The sequence below is a fragment of the Mytilus californianus genome, unplaced genomic scaffold (genome assembly GCF_021869535.1).
Source record: "Mytilus californianus isolate M0D057914Y unplaced genomic scaffold, xbMytCali1.0.p SCAF_8, whole genome shotgun sequence".
NCBI classification, from domain to species: Eukaryota; Metazoa; Mollusca; class Bivalvia; order Mytilida; family Mytilidae; genus Mytilus; species Mytilus californianus.
Genome location: NW_026262734.1, coordinates 97,565,595 through 97,573,157, shown reverse-complemented (window position 1 = coordinate 97,573,157; position 7,563 = coordinate 97,565,595). Strand labels below are relative to the sequence as shown.

At 30.6% G+C, this 7,563-nt stretch overlaps 1 long non-coding RNA gene across 1 annotated transcript; it reads right to left on the bottom strand.

Annotated features, from left to right (window-relative positions):
• Positions 1–269: 269 nt before the first annotated feature.
• LOC127710772 (uncharacterized) lies at positions 270–1,581 on the bottom strand. The gene is made up of 2 exons (XR_007986325.1): positions 1,528–1,581; positions 270–647 (listed from the first exon to the last, which is right to left on the bottom strand). It is a non-coding gene; the product is annotated as an uncharacterized LOC127710772 (long non-coding RNA).
• Positions 1,582–7,563: the final 5,982 nt, after the last annotated feature.

The following is a 7,563-nucleotide window of genomic DNA, read 5'->3' as shown; positions in this document are numbered from 1 at the left end:
CATACAACCGGAAATACCTCTATTATCATTATTATTATAACTTTATACTGAAGTCAACCTACACTCATCGATGAGGCTCGAATTTAAAAGTTAAGAGGCCGTAAAAAGGACGCAGGTGAAGACCATTGATACCCAAAATTATGAAAGTTTTGCAAAATACAGCTTAGGTAATATATTGCAGGGATAGTAAATCCTTAGTTTTTCGAACAATTCAAAGTTTTGTAAACAATTCATGAATATGACAATATCAATAATAGTTCATGTAAAACTAAAAGTGGAACATTTAAATAAAAAAAAAAAAAAAAACAACATCAGAATACATCGTTAAATTACTGTTTGCCCTAGGCTAATGATTGAATAATAATAAGAGCAACATTTAAATAAAAACAAACATCACAAGCTGTTGTTGAGTTAATATATCGCACTAGAATTTGATATTTTGCAATTTGATCACAACCAGTGTTTGGTTGGGTTCGTGTTGGTCAGTCTTTAGTTTTTTAAGTGGTGTTTACCGGTCTTGATTCCCTTTTCATTCATATTTTGCCATGGCTCTGTCTTGTTCTCTTCGACGTATGAGGTTTGAGTGTTCCCTAGGTATCTTTCGCCTCGTTATTGAGTACATAAACGCAACAAATACTATCTTAGATCTGCAACATATATAAAATGAATTAACAGACAAACAATCGTACAATTTGGCAGACCTAAATTTTCATAATATGAACAAATAGAACGCCTGTCGTGGTTTCTTGACATGCAAAGACATATAAAAAAATAACGAAAGTAAAGGAAACCCGCCGGGAGCATAAATCATGATTGATGATGTTAAAGATTGTACCCTAAAATATTCAGATTTCAAACAATGAGGGAAGTGATCTAACATTTCTTAACAAATGACAAGACAATCATATTTAGGTCTTTTAACAATATGACTATACATCATGCATGTTAAATTTAGATGCGTTAGAATGACGCTTATAGTGTTAAAATACTAACGCGTATAAAATAATTTAAGTAACACATTGCTGTTTCAGTGTCTTTGTAATAAATCAGTCAAATAAAACATTATGTTCTTTTGTTACGACATGAATAAAAGCTTTCAAGCGAAATTTTATCGGATTTATTTGGTATTTCACTTTAGAAAAAAAACACGAAACTACTCCAGTCGAATTATTGACATTCCTTTCTCTATGCTATAAATCAATACGTTGCTATGGTTACAAACTAGTTTGTTATGACAGGACGGACATCTGGTGTATCGTGAATCGATACTGTTGTAATTACAGTTATTGAAAAACATTATTTTTGTTATGAAAATATAAATTAGCTACAATGTTAAAGCAATCAAATATATTATTTAATAAGATTTTAATTCTCATAATAATTATATTGTGTAAATGCCTAGACGACAATTTTATTTGGTTTCAGATACTAGTATTAGAAGACTATCAATTTGATAAGAACTTGAAAATTATACCCATACAAGTGTGCAATCATGTTCAATTATTTTAGATTTAAACACATACATACTATATACAGATGCAAACATAAATTGTCACTTTTATTGTTTATCCTACATGGTAAGTAAAGTTATGCATGATTTAAAAAAAAGATCGAGATCATTTTATATACATCTATAAAAGAAATGTAAACAAAGACATCTTGGTTTCGGCAAATTTTCTTTATCAACGCAAAACACACATTAAGCTAGATATTTAATTACATACATGTGTGGAACGGTGACTCATTTAATACAACATTCTTGATATAGTACATGGGTGTAATAAGCTAAGTAAACATATTTAATGGTCTTATCGGTGTATGAGGTTCCACTGGGGATATATGTATTCTATATAATTCTTCACATAGGAGGTTCCACTTGGGATATATGTATCCTGAATAATTCTGAATCTTTATTTTCCTTATTCTAACATTTATTTACAAGCAGTCTTAAGAATAGGAAATCTAGTAACTAATACCAAATAAAACTTTTATTAGTTTAAACAAATAATTAATGATTATGTGATTATATTGGCAAAAAAATGTGATGAATTTAAAACCGTAGTCTTAAATCATTAATGGGAATTAATGTAAGTGCAAGTATAAACTTCTAAATGTATGCTGAACTCATATTTACTTATCCTCTAGTAAACTTAGGTATTACTCTTGTAAATGGTACTTGTATCATTATTATATCACTAGCGGCTCTGTTTATGTATATATTTATATATATATATTAATTTACAGGAGAAGAGCGTCGAAAGCTACCAAAGGGACATTCAAACTCACAAGTCCGAGATAAACTGACAACGCAATGGCTATAAAAGAAAAAGACAAACAGACAAACAACAGTACACAAAACACACCATAGAAAACTTAAGACTTAGCAACACGAACCCCACTTAAACCAGGCGGTGATCTCAAGTGCTCCGGAAGGGTAAGCAGACCCTGCAGAAGATACTCAACACGATATATTCTGTTTCCTCCCTCTCTTTTGATCTTTATCGATTGTTTAAAGTGATTCAAGATGTCTTCTTGAAATGAAAACGTGGGCACTATTTTTTTAAATAAGTTTTCCAATTTTCCATACATTTGAATGTTACTATTAACAATACTACATGTAACGTCATGCATTATCAAATATATCAAAAACATAACTCGAATTATGATATAAATATATTTGTACAAATAAAGTAAGTTAGAAAATAAAAATGTGTTTTGTATTAAGAATTCTTTTAATTTTGATATTATTCTTTTGTATTGTTTCCCTTAATACTGTACGTATTGCAAATTCTACGCTGTCGACCAATCCCGTCTCTATCTGTTTGGGATTCATATGAATTCCTTTTTTTTGTCCTCTGTACATTAAAATTGATTTACGAATTTTAAAGTTCGATTCACAACTGTTGACTGTTATTTGTATAGAGTGTGTTCGCATATTGCTTTAACATGAAAAACGATTTTAACTTTATTAAATTTAAGAATTTTACTCATCTAACAATTGCAAATAAAAATTATTAAAAAGAAGTGGTTAGTGTCAAAAGGTTAACAGATTAATTAAGTGCATGTTATAATTTCGTGTGTTTGCCAAAACTTTAACATGTGTTGACCTGCATCCTTTTGTTAAAAGATTTAAAAAAAAAAACGCTTTAAATTAACCTTGAACCTACAGGCATTTATTCTAATTCACGTATAATATTTTGTTTATGGCAAGTAACCTTTTGTTGACTTTGGTCTTAACAAAATATATCGTCTCTGGTAGACCATTAAAACATATATAATCCATTTACAAAATAATAAATATAATGATATTAAAACGTCATAGTCATGTTTACAGATATCTAGTTTATTTTTATCTCGTTTTTTTTTCTTTTGTTACAGAAGAGGTGTCTATTCTATATATGCTATTATTATATATATGTCTGTGTTTCGGTAAATGGAACTGTTTTATTAGCCAATGCATTTTGAATAGAATTGAAAACAAAAAATACATATATGTTTATTGTTCTTTATTACCGAACAAAGAATCACCAGCACCTTTATATTGAAATACTTACACTTTAATAATTTGTACTATTTCAAAAAATATTATGCACTATAAGCAAAACTGGCGATATATAGTTCAATGTTTATAGCACGCAATCATTTGAGCTAAACATAATCTTCGGCTGTCATGTTAAATCACTTTGTTTTCACTACAAACTAACATCATCATACATCTATATAGATCACAATAAGATAAGGAAGTTTCACAATATTAAGTGCTTCGGCCTTCGCTGATAAATTAGAATAGTATGCAATCATGTTTAATAGTGAAGGTAGTTTGTTATTAAAACAACATTATCGTTTTCTCTTAAATTTATATAGGACGATTATTTGATCATATTTAAATTGCTTTATATGTAAAATTATCAAGAAAACTTAAGACTTGTTCTTTCAAATCATTTAAAAAAGTATAAAAATTGCGTCATATTTCACAAATTTCTTTAAGTAACTCTTTTAATTTTCGACCTGAACAGTTCCTATTTTACTTATTCCATCAAATTTGCTGTATTATAAAACTGCTGTAGAAAAATCGACATAACAATGTTTTTGGCGATTAGACGATTTGTTCAATAAAACATAAAGTTGATCATAAAACAAAATGAAACATTTGAAAACCTGTATTGATAGATAGTCGTGCTTAGGTGCGATTTTCATATCTAAAAAATACTGATGGATTGTTGTAATGTTAATTTGACAATTTCTTGTCCGTTCCGTTGGTAAATATAGTCGTACGTTTGATTTTGCAGGTTTGTCGGATTGTCCCCTTTTTGAATTTACATTGTAGTTAGGTATTTTTGTCAATACACTTTTTTTTATTATTCAAAACAAATTTAATTGAAATATGTCTGCACGTTACGAGGAATAATACTCTTCAATGATGCTTGAGGACAAAATATTTGAAAATGCGGAACAAATCAGAAAGTAGAAATACCACGGGACATTCAGAGGTCACCATTTTGGTCTTCATAAATGTATTTATGATAAGTCAACTTCCAAATATAATGGAAATTTGGGAATGAATTGAACTGCAACTGACGGAAATTTTACCAAAAACCTCAAAAAGACATACATTTAGGCAACAGTAGTTCAAATCTAATAAATCGATTAAGAAGACGAATGAAGATTACTTACAAACTGAGGGAATCGCATGAACTCCGAAAGGAGCGAAACCGGGTGTGTTTACAGGATAAGCAACTCATTTTATGTATGCATCTCCCGCCATGCGAATCAACACTCACTTATTATGTCAAAAACCAGGATAGGACTCAATCAGTAACGACTACTCTGGTATTGTTCAATACCCATATATTTATCTGATTCGAGAAAAAGTTTCTACTACAATATCATCAAAAGGTGATTACTCTTAGAAAAGACGTAGCCAAGAAACTTTCTCTAGTTTGAAAGACTGTAAGTTATCTGTTTAACTATATTTTACAAGGCAACGTAAAACGACGTCCGGCTTTTCTTGTCATTACATTCGCTCTCTATCCGACTTAGAAAACCCCTGTCAGTAGAATAACTTGAGATTTAAAATATTCACAAAGAAACATCATTTTAGAATTGTATTTTAATAAATAACAATAAAACAAAATACAACTGACGAACTTCCTGAACTGGGATAATCACTTAAAGATGTGACAGGGCTAACCTTTCAACATTCAATCTATCAAAAGACAACAACATCCTGGTTACTGCAGGATACTTCGGTATCTAACCTGATACCTCTACTTACTTGTACAGCCAGAAGGTGTTTGTTCACTAAACATATTTATTTGTAACATTATCAAATGTCTTCAGGTTGAATCAAAAGAATATACGATCGAAAAATCAAATTAATGAGTTTTATGTTATGGGGAACTAACACTAAGGGTGCCACGTATGGGGCAGGATCTGCTTAGTTTTCATCTCTGTACATGAGATCAACCCCGATTTTGTGATAGGGTACGTGGTCTTTAGTTTTGTGTGTTGTTTATTGTATACTGTTGTGTGTCTTTTGATCGCTTTTCGTTTTTTTAACATGGTATTGTCAGTTTGTCATAGACTTATGAGTTTGAAATTCATTTGGTATCTTCCGCCTCTCTTTTACATGGATTACATGTGATAAGGTTATCCCGAAAAGTGACTCAAAGAAATACAATTATTCTTTATGGTTTTGTGACCATTGTGTCAATAAATGAAAGGTCCATGTGAATACATTTGTCCACAATTCTCGAGAATTGATAATCATGGCAATATTGGAGTACGAACAAAAAAGGAAATACGTATACGAACATTCAAACCTTACCAGTTTTGGACAAAAATAGATATACTTTTTAAGTGGGTTTTCATGATATGTTTTGTGTTTGCTGTTATAATTGAAAATTTAAATACTAGACAAGAAGACCTTTTAAACAAGCTGGAGTTTTGGTGACATAAACAGTTGTTTAAAAAGTAAAATAACAAAAATACCGAACTCCAAGGAAAATTCAAATCGGAAAGTCCCTTATCAAACCATATCTTGAATGTTAACTGTTAAATAATATGTAATAAAACAGGAAATTAATATTGTATTACAAATTTGTATGGACAGTTGATTGATTTAGTGTTTTGTTTTCCTGTATCTAGTAGTCATTTTGAATGTGATTTGTAGGAACCTTAGTGATGCAGCCGTATCATTTCTTGCTGATAGATAGGTTGCTACAAAACCATTTTACCACGTTTCATTTCTTACTGATAGACAAGTCGCTACAAAACTATTTTGCCAATACAATAAGTTGACACAATACATACATGAAAACATCCGCTCATTTTGCAACGATTTCCGCTCACCAGTGGTAGGAGCAGTCTTAAACTTTCAGTGCGGTGAAATATTTGTTTGCTCCGTGTTGAAATCCTCACCATGACTTTCAGATGAAGAACACATATACAAGCGCTGTTCCTTTGGTTTTTTTGTTGTTTTTTTCTGTGCATGTACGGATTTTGTATTTGGGTGGATACCCATATCCTTTGTTTTTCTATTATGAACACATGAATTTAACAAACAAAAGAATACAGCTGCTATAAACTATTAAAACACAAGCCTCCTAATCTTTATAAGCTCACAGATATTTCTTTAGAATAACAACTTAGCAATATTCATATTCATTATTTCTGTGGTTTAATTGTTTCACATTCTTTTTCCCCCTTCAATTTACAATGGTGACTTTTCGAATATCTGCGTTATACTTCCACAAATGAAGTCTTTTTATTAAATGAAATAAGAGTTCTAACTATTCGGTTGCAGATTAAAAAAAATGCCACTGATTGTGTATCTTTTGTTAATGTGTTTTTTGTTCTTATTACCGATCTGATAAGTCAATTTCTTTGCAACTGATTTTTTCAGTTTGTTCTGTTTGCACTGATTCATCAATGTCGCATATTCATGTCAGCGCCCACAAAAATTATTTTAATTGCCGTCATTATTTTGTGTCCCAAGCCAAAAGTCTATAGTCTAGTGGCTTCCAATGACTTATGTTTACCAAATTTGTTTTTCGTTTAATTTTTTTAGCTCTAATTGATAATTTTGCATTGCTACCTTTTTTATATTGAGGTTTGGTTGTGACATGGTGTTAACATATTGTCATTTTGGTGTTTAGTGAATATTTGTCTAATCGGCATTCACACTACCTCTAATCATCACAATATAAAAACAGAAGATAAAACCGTACCTTAACATTCTTGTGTAATTCGTGTACATCTTATTTAATAATGATACGATTTGTTTAATAAAAATTTACTCTTCACATACCAAAACTAATATCAAGTTTGCCTAATGACACATTTGTACATACACTGGTCAATATAAGTCTAACATTAAACTTTCTGTGACACTGTCTACATTGGTGTGCATCATTGATACATGATATTTATATTCTACATCTAAGTAAATGCACATCTTGCCAGTTCCCGGGGCGTGGGGGGAGGGTATAAAAAGCTTACTATTATGCTTCGGAAAGGTTTATACTTTTACCCGAACATTCACTCGTTGTTTTAATAATTATG